The 13,275-nt window shown below is 37.7% G+C and overlaps 1 protein-coding gene and 1 long non-coding RNA gene across 4 annotated transcripts in view; both read right to left on the bottom strand.

The window, feature by feature from the left end:
* dgkg (diacylglycerol kinase, gamma) overlaps positions 1 to 13,275 on the bottom strand; it is a 121,635-nt gene that overhangs the window by 31,853 nt on the left and 76,507 nt on the right. The window lies entirely within an intron of this gene.
* Positions 6,988 to 13,273, bottom strand: LOC309502960. The gene is made up of 3 exons (XR_014207438.1): positions 10,685 to 13,273; positions 8,950 to 9,083; positions 6,988 to 8,398 (listed from the first exon to the last, which is right to left on the bottom strand). It is a non-coding gene; the product is annotated as an uncharacterized lncRNA (long non-coding RNA).

Here is a 13,275-nt window from a genome sequence, read left to right as displayed (position 1 = left end):
TTAATTAATACAGAACTCTTTGACGGTAAATCTACAATTAATTTAAATCTACACTATTGTGTTCAAAAGATTGAGGTCAGTAAAGTGTTTTTTTTAAGAAATAAAAAAAAATTCAGCAAGGACTCATTCAATTGATCAAAAGTGTCAGTAAAGACATTTATAATGTTACAAAAGGCTTCTATTTCACATTAATGCTGTTCTTTTGAACTTTCTATTCATCAAAGAATCGTGCAAAAAGGTATCAGAGTTTACACAAGAATATTAAGCAGCACAAATAAAAGACTTCTTTCAAAAAACTTTTAACCCCAAACTATTGAATAGTGAACAGGCCTAACTCTGTCACAATTATCTTAATTAAACAAAATGAAACGAAATGTGCTAACACGACTCAGTCTGTCTAATCTTACCAATTACAATCTTTGCTCATTCTTGAGGACATAGTTGAGGTCATGGTTAGGACCAGGGGGCCTTTGGGCCAGTTCATTTTGTCACCCTCTGCCCTTCCCCTGGCCTTCTGAAATATTGATATGCTACAAGGAAAGCTGAGGCAGACAGGTGTGAGAGGACATGAGCGACAGTGAACTTGGCCTCAGCTTCCATAAAGAAACCAGAGCCACCATCGGCAACCTGAGCACAATCTGACATTAACGCTTCCTGGGACACTGAGAGGAGCCAGCTGAGGACAACAGACGGTACCAATATATCACAGAAGGATATGACAAATCTAAAAGGAAGACCTTATGCTTCAGCTCAGTGTATAAATATATGAGATAAAAAAACAAAAACTGATTTGCAACACCGGGACCCTATCAATTCTCTCTCTGTTGTACATGTTGCATTTTCACTTTGGTTATTATGAAACAGGGCAATTTACACTCATCAGACGGTGACAACCAGTGACAAGGCCCTGCAAAGGGGTGTTCTGCTGATAATGACAACACTATTGTTTGCATAATAGACAACATGCAATGGGGGCTTCTCCAGGCCCACAAGGGATGGACACAGAGCAAACATCAGTATCAACTATATAAAGCACGTAATCCGCTGAGGTACAGGAACAAGAACTAGAAGTACAAGACCTGATGGCTGACATAAGCTAATGATTGCTACACATGCTTACGAGTCTCTCAAATTAATGTTTAACAAATTAAGCTTGAGGAAAATGCTTTGATGCTTCATGTTTGATGTCAAATTATGCAAATGAATTGTGAAAAGAAATTCAGACAGTACGAGTCTATCATCAATGACCTGGTATAAAGCATGGTATAATGTCATTTTTCTCAGGTTTTCAATACAGAAAAACAGTGTTGGGGAAGCAATGTTGATTTTTCCTCCTTCAATCAGAGCAGTTTTAATAGCACAAAAACACGTTTGAGAGCACTAAATTGCAAATTTGAACAATTATTTAAACAAAATATGATATTTATTTATCATTTATATAACTTAATACATGTAATATTTAATCATAGTTATATAGGTCCTGTGTTTGATTGTATACTGTATCTTAAATGCATTAATGAAGTCACTTTGTTTAGAAAAGTATGTTAAATTCCTAAATGTAAATTATAATATGTATAATAATAATATATTACCGAGTAAAAAACTGATGATGAACAGCAGCAGTAAATTTTATTTATTTCTTTTAATTGAATCAGACCTCCCAGGTGTTATGCCAATAACAGACATTTTAGGGGAGTGTGAGTGTTTGACTATTACCTCAGTTTGCTCCGCTGTAATACAATATGTAATGCAATACAATGTGACAAAAATAGCAATGTAGAGTTTTGTTGTGATATTCTGCTACTTGTTTGAAAAAATGTAGCTTGTTACTGGAAAAGCTCCTCTGTTTTGAAAACAGATGAGCCACTGTCACGCTACTGAAAAGTTAAGTACTGTTAAGTCGGTATGTTGCTACTGTTTCCTTTAAAACTTCATTCTGTTGTCCTCTCCCTCAGTTAAACTCCAGCAACTTGCTACCTCCATTCTGTCAAATTAAGGGATTATGAGCAGATTTGAAGCTCACAATTAAACCCGCACTGTGTTCTCAACAGGGTCAAGCTGCCTAACCCAATTAGCTAACTTCCATCTGAGAAGCTCTAGAAAAAAATTATAATAAAACAATCAGCCATGGGTTTCTCTTGCCATACCACCTCCAGTTGAAGTTTGATGCGGAAAAAAGTTTTGTTAGAAGCCCGTTAGAAGAAGCAAATTATCTTCTGAGCTTTGCAAAGGCCTGGAGGAAGCTGTAGGGACTAAAGGCTTCATGCATAATCATTTTGAGTTGAGTGTTTTCTGTGCTGGCTAGGCCGTCGAACAAAAGTAAGCATTCAAATTGGATCAAGAGGCCGACTAAAATATGATGCTAAAATGCTCTTGACTAGAATTGTGCTTGAAATCTGGATCAGCACATAGAGATGTAGATGTTAAGGGTCAGCGAACCTTTGAATTTAACCAACACATTCCTCAAACGCAATCACACACCCTGCTGGTCATCGAACTAAGATAACCATCTCCCATAATCCCTTCAGAGACTGATGACTTTTTGACCCGTGAGCTCGCAGCCCCTGTATCACTGTGGCAATCAGTCACAACGCAGCTCAGCTCTTATCCTGCTGATCGTGACTCTGATACAGCCTTTGACTGACAGCTCAAATGGGAGTGATTTTAAGGACGGGGGTGCTGTAGAGGGAGGAGGGCAGTTGGGGGTTAAAGATAAGATGTGATGAACCTCTTGTGATGGGAACAAGAGAAGAAAGGCTGCAGTGTGAACATCCCCATTGTAATCTGGCAAGGCTGAGCATCATGTCAGATGGATCAATGTGACTGCTTTCCATCAGAACACTGAACTCAGTTGTGTCTTTCATTAGTTATTTTGTCTCTGAAAAGCACTTAAAAAAACACTTGCAACAACATTAATAACATAATATAATTAAAATAATATTTCAATATATCAAACTGTTAATAATATAACTAATATAATAATTGTATTATTATTGAAATGTTCATTTTTAATTACGATGTATTATTAATCTCTTATTCTATTTCTTGATCTGACAAATCTTTTCTGAAAAGCACTTTGTGAACAATGTTGTAAAATGTTTTATACAAATAAAATGGATAATAATAATATTTTTAAATATTATATTAATAACTATCCAATAAAGATACTACAGCGCAAAATATAATAATAATAAATAATAATAACAACAACAACTAATTTTTAAATATTTATTTTTGAATTCCAGTCATACTATGTATAGTTAATTTGTTGATCTGACTAATTGCTTCTGAAAATCACTATGTAAACAATGTTGTAAAAAGTTTTATAAAATAAAATGAATAATACAAATGATAAAAAAATTATATTACTATGAATAAATATCATACTAATGACTAAAAAACAAAATAAATGATGTAATAATAATAATAATAATGATAATGATTATTATCATTGTTGTTGTTGCTATTATTATTATTATACCATTTATTTTGTGTTGTGGCATCTTTATAGGTAGGGTCAAAATAACATTTTACAGCAGTTAGTTCAGCACATCTTCAGCTAGCTTTATGACTATAGTCTGATTCCAGGTAGCTCATGCTCCTCGGTCTGTCTGTGACCTGCTCCACAGCTAGTGTGTGTGTGTGTGTGTGTGTGGGAAGGAGGGTCAGGGCAGGGGGTACGTTCTGTTGGGCTGCTCTATTGGCAGCAGCCAGAGGCAGTGAGGAAGGGAAGCATATATTTATCCCTCCCCACCACGGGCATGGAGCAGCAGGGAACAACAGGTTCCAGAACACAGCCACGCTGGGTTTCTGCTGAGCCCCGGCACACACACATATGTGCACGCGGAGGGATTTGCGCACATGCACACCCACGCACGCATACGGTCCTTGCACTAAAATACACAATGAATTGGCCACCGCATACACACACAGTACACAAACATCCTTACTTGCATAGACATAACCTAGACACCCTCTTAGGGGTTATGAAACACATGCTCACATGCTGAGCAGACAGACGGCAGCTTGGGTCAGGACCATATTTGGCCTTTTCCTCTATCGGTCACATGATCGGAGGAGGTGTTGTAACAGTACAGTTTCATCTCATGACATTTATTACCTTAATCAACCAATTTAACCGGTAAGAGAAAGTTGATAAATTCACGAAAAAAGTCTTATTTTTATTCATTCAATAATATCTTAATTTCTCTCTTTCTACTGTATAACATAATGCAAGATTTATGTGCAACTTTCAACCAATGACAAATGATCAAAACCTCTGTTATAAACCCCTGATATTTGAAAGCTGACAGAAAATGACAAAACTTACATTCTTACAGGGGTTTTCACCCAAAAGTGTCTTTTAGCTACCTGCAAAAGTAACTGTCACACACAACAGATTTACTATTTTGTATGAACTTGTAACGTGTCTGCAAAAAACAATCATTAAAAATAAGAAAAAACACTAATGTTTTACTGCAGGACAAATGAGGAGTCACAGCAGACAAATATCTTTCAGAGCACAGCTGTTAATGGCATGTTTAATGCCATATTTGATTTTTATGGTGCAGAGTAAAAAGGGACATCTACTTAACCCTAAACAGCACATGGTGAAAGCCCAGTGCTTTTCACAGATCAATGTGAAAATACAGTAGCCTAACTGACTTCCCTGTCGGCCACTTGCATGCTGAGTTGCATGCTGATAATCAATAAATGGCTCTTTGAGGCACAAATAAATGCATTTTAATGCAACCCCCACCCCTCACTGACTGCCACATACAAAGTAATTGTGAAGTATTCATTCAGAAGAGTTCAAATCTTCATCGACATAATAATTCAACTGAGCTGTTTCTCTTGCAAATTTGACCATTATAACTACAGTAGAGCTTTAATGGCTGGAGATGACAAGGCTTTGGAATACATAATAATATTATTTAGGGATATTATTTGTGGAAAAAAATGGTTAAGACAATTATTGCTACTACTTTAAACACAATAAAATAATACGAGATAGCCTCAAATGGATTTCAGATTATTTATTTTTTATCTTATGCAGTACAATCATCTATTGACAGTCGTGGCTAATACCAATCTACTATATTCTTAATGTTCTTTAATGCTATTAATGTTGAAGGTTTTTCATTTATTATAGATTTTCTATTTTTATCACCATTGCAGGAACCTTTTTTTTTTTGTTTTGTAGCTGTAGTTTTGTAGCAGTACTACATTGCATACGAAACAATTATGCCAATAAAATATGCCAAAGAAAACATTACGAAACTAAAGAAATAAAGTGTGGGAATCTAATCCACCATGATATTAGGAGAAACAAGATCTCCCCCCATGTGCCCCCACTGTGTTCAACCCTACCTCTCATCTTCTTGCCATTGTTTGCTTGAGAAACTGACTGTCCACAGAGCCATCATTGTTATTTTAATCAAAAAGACAAAGGCATCTTAGAAGGCTTTTTTCTTTTCTATGGGGCAATTTGACACCTCTTAATCCAAAACTTCCTCTGGCTGCCCCGTTGGGAGGAGTGGACACAGAGGCTCGGGTCCATTGTGCATTCCCGGTCATTAACACCTGGGCTGCGGGTTCCCTGTAGGCCCGACTACTGACACAGATCACTGAGCACCGAGGCGAGAGAAGTCACACGTATTCCCCCCTGCGTATCCCACGTCACTGTGGGAATGCATGTGGATGTTAACACATGCACTTATATATAAACAGAATATTTATACAGAATTTTTTTCTTTTAAACTGGACTTTTAACCAAGTGTATGATTATGCTGTTCTGTTCTGTTTCCATAGGAGTGGAGTATAACAGGTGGACAGTAACATGTCACATGAACAGGTTCATTGAGGATAAATCATGCAACTCCATAGCAACCATCATTTATGTGCCATCTGGTGACACGTTGCCTCTGAGAGCGCAAAACCTAAAAACACTGAGCACAGCCCTCATTAGAAAGCCATAGATTGGCAGATGCACTGGTTAGCTATTCTAAATCTGCATAACAAAGAAAAGCAGATGAAGCATTTGGTTTGGCAGTGTTTTATATTATGTTTCTGGGTGACTCACTCTAGGATTAAACACTGGATGATTTAAATAGGCTGAGGACATAATTCCATTGTTCTTATTTTGGGCTCTCTGTCCGTCAATCACTTAACTGCAAATGAGCCACATTTGAATTAAGCTTGCAATGAAGGAGACTAGAAACCCGGGATTGTGGAGAAACCACGGGACGTTTGGCATCACATTGCACCATATTTAATGTGCTGTGGAAATCTAGGTGTATGAATTATGAACAACTGAAACATTAACTAGTTAATTCAGCCAGGCAGGTCCCATAATTCAGATCGTGTATGAGTCATTAGGGACTTATTTTAAAAAAAGTCATTAAAAAGCTGTGCTGCCGTGACAGGTTCTCACTCAAATACAGTAAACTGAGTGGATACAAACATCCATCTTTATGTAAACCCCATCATCCAGAGTTTTACAGCAGAGCTCTGTATACAGGACCCATTCTCTGTCACATCATGAATATGATCTACAGTACCTGTCACTGCCACTCAAACACACTTCCTGTGGCACAGTTTTACAGATTCTGTTAGCAGAAAGGCAACAGAAAATACCTAACATTCATTTAAATAGCTAATAATCACTTGAGCATTATATAGCAGTTAGTTCTGGTCCTGTAATCTGATTGGTGTTCGAAGAGTCAGCACAGGGACTTTTTTATTGTTTGAAAAGACCTTATTCAGAGCAGCTTCATGACAGGCTTTGCGAGGCTGTGAGGGATAGACTTACTGTGTTTTCAATGGCATATGGTGTGTATAAAGCTCCTAGATCACTTATAATTTTCCACAGCTCATGCTGTCTGGAGTTTTTTGTCTACTGAAATTTCTTGGAAATATATTTTTGCGTCAGCAGAACAATCCAAAAACAGTAAAACCCACTAAAGAGATGTATGTATATCTCTCGCAGCCTCGCATTTTTAAAGATGAACTTTAGGAGTGTTATGATGACAAAGGTCATCTAAAATGTTAATATGACAAAGAATATCCAATGAACAATTGAATATCCAATATCGACATATACACAAATAAAAAAATTAAGGTAACAATGAGATGTATGTTCATTTTTTCAATTTTCAGCTTCATTCCTCCAGTTTTCAGTGTCACAAGATCCATCATAAATCATTCTAATATGCTGGTTTGGTGCTCAAGAAACTTTGCTTAATGTTGAAAACAGTTGTGCTGTTTAATATTTTTGTGGAAAAATGTACATATATTTATTTTTAAGTGTAAAAAGAATAGCATTTATTTGAAATCGAAATCTTTTGTAACATTATAAATGTCTTTACTGTCATTTTTGATCAATTTAATATCCTTAAAATCCTTCACTATTACTTACTATTAAATATCAGCCCTCTTGGAACATTGTTTGTCCAATCACATCAGATTATGCAACCAATAACAGTTGCATAAATCTCAATATTTGTGCTGCCTTATTGAGTTGCTTTGGTGAGAAAATGAATGGCAATCTAAAATGCCTGGAATCTTACCAAGCTAGACCACTGAAAAACAAAAAAGCCTCATTCTTTCAGAGCGCTTCCCGGCCAAGGGCTACGCAAGCTTTTTACAACATTTCTCAATAGAGGCATCAACTAACAGAATAGAGAACAGTACAACTGACTTGAAAGAGATCCACATCAAAGGGAGCTGGGAATGGCTACTGTAAAGTGCACCAGAGGCTCTGAGGGACTTTTTCTTAAGATAAAACATGTTTTATGGAGCTGTTAGAGCCGACCCAAAGTGCTGTACTATAGGGTCAGTTTTAGCAGTTATCCTTTTATTGCTGGAAGACTGACGAAGGCTTATTGTAAACTACAAATATCTCAGAGCAATGATGATTTCACTACTGTCCTTCCTCATGCTGAATTGCCTCGCTAAAGTCGTCATGACCCATTCTACCTGCTCATCTCAACCATTTATCTCTCCTCCTTACTTAAATTGACACAATTTAGTGGAGATAATAGTAGAAGGTTCAAATTAGACCATATCTTTTCTACCCTACCACTCTAAATGGATACTCTAAAAAATACATTACCGGTTTACCTTCCACCGCTGAGGCAGAGATGCGTTGCATAACATTTAATTAAGAAACCCCATTCAAACGGACTCTACTTGAGTTAGCAAGCTCAAACCTTTATTTTGTCCTAATGATACCATTCACCCGAGATTTTTCAAATGAATCATTGATTCGGTTGGGCCAGGTATGGTATCTCTTATCAACAAGTGTCTCAAAATGGGCTCTGTTCCTGCCAATCTTAAAGGTCCCATATTGTAAAAAAATTCTTTTTTCATGATAGCAGAGGTCTGGGGGCTATGTAGTCTCAGCCTCAGACGTCACGCCCACGGAACGTTGGCTAAACGTCTGATGCATATGGTACACTTAACTGGAAACACTTCAGGAATGTCGAAGTCGTCATCTGATTGGTTGAATTTTATCGGATTTCTGGGGGGCGCGAGTGTCGCGTTTATTTTCGGTCCGCTGGGAAACAAATGTCATGACGCCAAAACCCCTCGTGGAAGAAGAAAGCCGTTGTTTTTACAACTGAGACAATGAGCGCTTACCACGATCAACTAAACGCTGTATTTTCAAAAGTATGTGAAATTCGCGGCTCCATTGATGCAGTAAACTTGCACAAGGTTCTTGAATGAATAATTTATTAGATGCACGCCGGTCTGTTATTGTAGGGACATCAACATTATATTGTCACGCCCCTAAATATGACGCGGTACAAAACAAACTGTGATTGGTTGTGTTACATGTCAGTCAAACGTCCTCTTGGGCGGTCCTTGGCCAAGAAATGCTGCGATAGAGTCCAGACCTTCTGCCGTCAGTCTGAAGGTCTGGCTATGCGAGACTAGGGGCTATATAACTACCATATAAGTTTCAAAACAGTCAATCCACAGACAAATGCACACAGCCTGCATAAAGTAGCTGTGCCTTTTCATGAGTCGTTGTGACTTCCATAAAAATGTGATGTCAGAACTACTCAGTCACCGCCTTCAGTCTCACCCCGAGGACTCCCGCAAAATAGAAATATCTAAAAATAAAACATCTAAACACAAATAAATTGTTATTCATATGTTGCACAAAACCAACAAGAGTAACTAAAACTAAATAAAAACGATTTACAGGCCAGAACGAGTTTCTATTTATAACATGTTTGCAGCGTTGAGCAATGTAGCCAATCACAGACATATGTGTTGATTTCTTGAACGCAATGGCCAATGAGATTCATTTAAGATAGAATCCACTCACCGCTCAAAACTGAGTTTTTGTTCAGTGCTGAATTCTTCAGCTGGCAAATCCTCTGATTATAACAAATGAGGTGTTGACATTATGAAAGATTTATTGTGCAGTCAGGTTCATTGATAATAACGGAGCTTTGTGAGATCGTGATGAACTGAGATATCAACTTTTTAGGAATTATTAAGGGAGCGCACTTTGCGCTATTTCTGTCATGCCAAACCATGCACATAGTAGCCTATGCTTGCTTTTATGTTACATTAACAGTGGTTTGTGAATGTTTATGCTTTAAAGGGACATTGTGTAGGAATTTCTCCCATCTAGTGGTGAAATTGTATTTTGCATTCAAATGAATAATGCTCTCCAGCGCCTCACTTTTTCAAATGCGCGTTGCATCTACGGTAGCCGTTATGTACCTAAAAGCTATGACAGGATGTCTTATAATAGCACTTCGAGTTTTTCTTCGGGTGAACATGTTTGTTATTTAAAACAAACTGAAACTTGAAACAACGAAAAAAAAGAATGTTACAGTATGAACTACTGACTGTCAAAAACATTAACTATGGTAATTAGTAGTAATGCCTTCTTTACTCGTTATATTTTTTGAAGTATGTGCATTGTTAGATATCATCATCATCAGAGCCTTCTCTAACGTTACTTTACTCAATAGCTGCTATTCATCAAAGAGCCTGTTTAACTTTTAACTATAAATGTTCGACTGTCTATATAATAAAGTACACAACCAAGCAATGAAAAAAAAGCTTGTAATTAAGACTGTAACATTGACTTACCTGTCGAGAAGAAAGCAGGCAACTTCAGGGTCTCTTTTGAAAGCTTTCTCCTGCATTAGCTATCCTGACAGTAACCCTTGTTTTTATCTCCGGTCACGTTTCCTTTTACGATCTATTTTGGACTTTTTCGACGACGAGGACTCCTTATCCTGTGACTCATATGTATGTATGAATGAACGGTGTATAAATAACCGTGCAGTGCAGCCTTTTAAACTTGCCGCGGCAGTGACAAGCGCCTCTCAATGCTCTGCTCCTCCGCTTCTGCTGGCTTCAGTCACGTGACGCTGGCTCTGAACGAAACGCGTTGTGGAAACGCGTTGGCCTAGTACTTTTTGTCCCTCTCTGCTATTATAGTTTTTCAAGATGGCGGAACTACATGGAAGCCTCCGTGGACTTACCCGTCCCATGTATATAAAGATAATAAATTCTTCGTTTACGAGGATTAGTCTGAACATTGGCATAGGTATTTGTACACCATTGAGGGCATATTTATGAATAAAAATATAGATTTTAGATAATAAAATACCTAAAAAGCTACACATTGTCCCTTTAATAACAAATAATTTATCACCATCATTACAGGTGTTTGATGTACCTTACTTGTGAGCATCACCAAGCCACAGCAGGCTACAGCATACATGACCCTAGTCACTTGTGGTTGTCCTGGCCGTGCGTCACTCAGAAAACAACAGGCCAATCAGAAGACAGGCTCATGAATATTAAGTAGAGAGGCCAAAATCGACCTGTTCTTGGCAGAGCTCCTGAGAAAGGAGCTGTAAAAATATATTGAGATGATTTTTGGTACTTAAACCGCATATATATATTCTTAAGGACATCAAAACCTAAAATAAAACTTCAGAAAGGTGTACTATGGGACCTTTAAAGTGGCTACGGTCACTCCTCTACTCAAGAAGCCTTCACTAGATTCACAAAAAAATATTTTGGCCTATCTCTGTCTTACCTTAAAGCTACTGGAGAAAATTGTGCTGGATCAACTCCCACACTTTTGTCAAATAATTGTATATATGAAGTTTTTCAGACTGGTTTTAGGTCTTCTCACAGCACTGAGTCCACCCTCCTGAGTGTGCTAAACAATATTTATCTCTCTACTGATTCCGGAGATACTGTGGTTCTTGTTCTCTTAGATCTTTCATCAGCTTTTGATACCATTGACCACCCTACTCTTTTATCTAGACTTGAGTCTTGGGTGGGTCTAAACGCTTCTGTCCTGAAATGGTTTCAGTCATGTCTGACAGAAAGTTTAGAGTAAAGATGGGTAATTTCTCCAGCTCTACGGCACCTCTGACCTGTGGTCTTCCACAGGGCTCTATTTTGGCTCCTTCTTTATTTTCTCTATACATGCTACCTCTGGGCGCTATTCTAAGGAGTCATGGCGTAGCCTTTCATTTTTACACGGACGACACTCAAATTTATATTCCAATCAAGAGAAACAACCCTGTAGCGATGAATTCTCTTATGCGACGCTTAGAGGAGGTTTAACGATGGCTAGCCAAAATTTCTTCTTCCTAAATGAAGACAAGCCTGAGGTCATTGTTTTCGGCCCAAATGAAAACTCTCAGTATATAAGTCTAGAGTTAGAGAGTCTATCGGCTTTTAAATCCCCAGGGGTGCGGAACTTAGGTGTTCTTGTTGACCAACAAACAGATCTCATCCGTAATCAGTTCCAGTTTCTACCAACTTCGTCTACTGGCTTAAAATCAAAGGCTTCCTCACCCGAAAACTCTGGAAATGACTGTTCATGCATTTATTACATGTCGGCTAGATTTACTTCAATTCCTTATATTGTGGTATATCAAGTTTTCAAATTGCTCGTCTTCAGTTAGTCCAAAATGCTGCGGCCAGACTTCTACATAAGTGTCGCAAATATGACCACATCTCTCCGATTCTCAAATCTCTTCACTAGCAGCCAGTTCGACAGAGAATCGATTTAAAAATTATACTCTTTGTTTTTAAATCTCTTCATAACTTAGCTCCTGCCTATCTCTCTGAACTTGTCCACCCCTACACTCCTTCCAGAAGCCTAAGATCCAACGACCAGCCTCTGCTGGTAGTCCCTTGCGTTAGACGAAAGCGTAGAGGGGAGCGTGCATTTGCGGTGGCAGGGCCGCGACTCTGGAACACCCTACCCATAGAGATTAGAACGGCTCCTACTCTGTCTGTTTTCAAGTCTCTGTTAAAAACCTACCTGTTTTCTTTAGTATATTGATCTCTTCTCTAATGGTTGGTTCTACTATTTTATATTTGAGTTTGATACTGTTTTGCCACTCCTGTTTTTACATTCTGTGTTTGAGTCTGATACTGCTTTGCTACTGCTGTTTTAAAAAAAAATGTATTCTATATTTGAGTTAAACACGGCTTTTTTACTATTTGAGTCTGATACTGTTTTGTCACTCCGGTTTTAAGGTTTCGCTTAGCTTTGCTGATCTTATTTGTGTTTTATGTGTTGTTATGCAGGTCTTACTATATATTTAATCTGGTTGTTCTGTAAAGCACTTTGGTCAGCCTAGTGTCTGTTGTAAATGTGCTATACAAATAAAGTGAACTTGAACTTGAACTTAGCAAAGCAATCGAAACAGTCAGGCAGCCGACATTGTGCTAGATCTGACACCGACACAAGCAGATTGAAGAGGCGAATAACACCGAATGGTGATTCATCAGGTATTTTTCACACTAAAAATAAGTCTCTATTTGAAGGTCAAATAATAAAACTTCCATTTGAAATGATTTTGATCTGAGGACACCCAATTGATAGAGAAAAGTGTAAATAGTGTGTTTAGACTAAAGTCAAAGATGTTAAAATACAAAAAGAGTGCAAGTCTGCTCATGATGCAGTAAAGTGAAACCTAATTTATATAGAGAATAAAAAGGCTTAAATTTTGGTCCAATGAGTTTTCAGTGTGGGCGGGGCTATGCTGTATGACTCAGCAGAAAAAGAAACCAATGTCGTGTAGTTTATTGTCTGTCATGGCTGATTTGGACAAAAACTTAGTTTTACTTGGTTTTAGTTCCCTCTCAGATGTTACCTCAAACTTACTTCATATTTTTTTCTCCTTTCTTTTCACTTGCATCATTCATCTGCAGTTTTTATCGAAATTCCCATTAGCATTTTCTCCATATGCTCATATACAAACATGCATGTTC

Source organism: Leuciscus leuciscus (assembly GCF_965113295.1).
Source record: "Leuciscus leuciscus genome assembly, chromosome: 7".
Lineage (NCBI taxonomy): Eukaryota > Metazoa > Chordata > Actinopteri > Cypriniformes > Leuciscidae > Leuciscus > Leuciscus leuciscus.
This window is presented reverse-complemented; position numbering and strand designations above follow the sequence as displayed.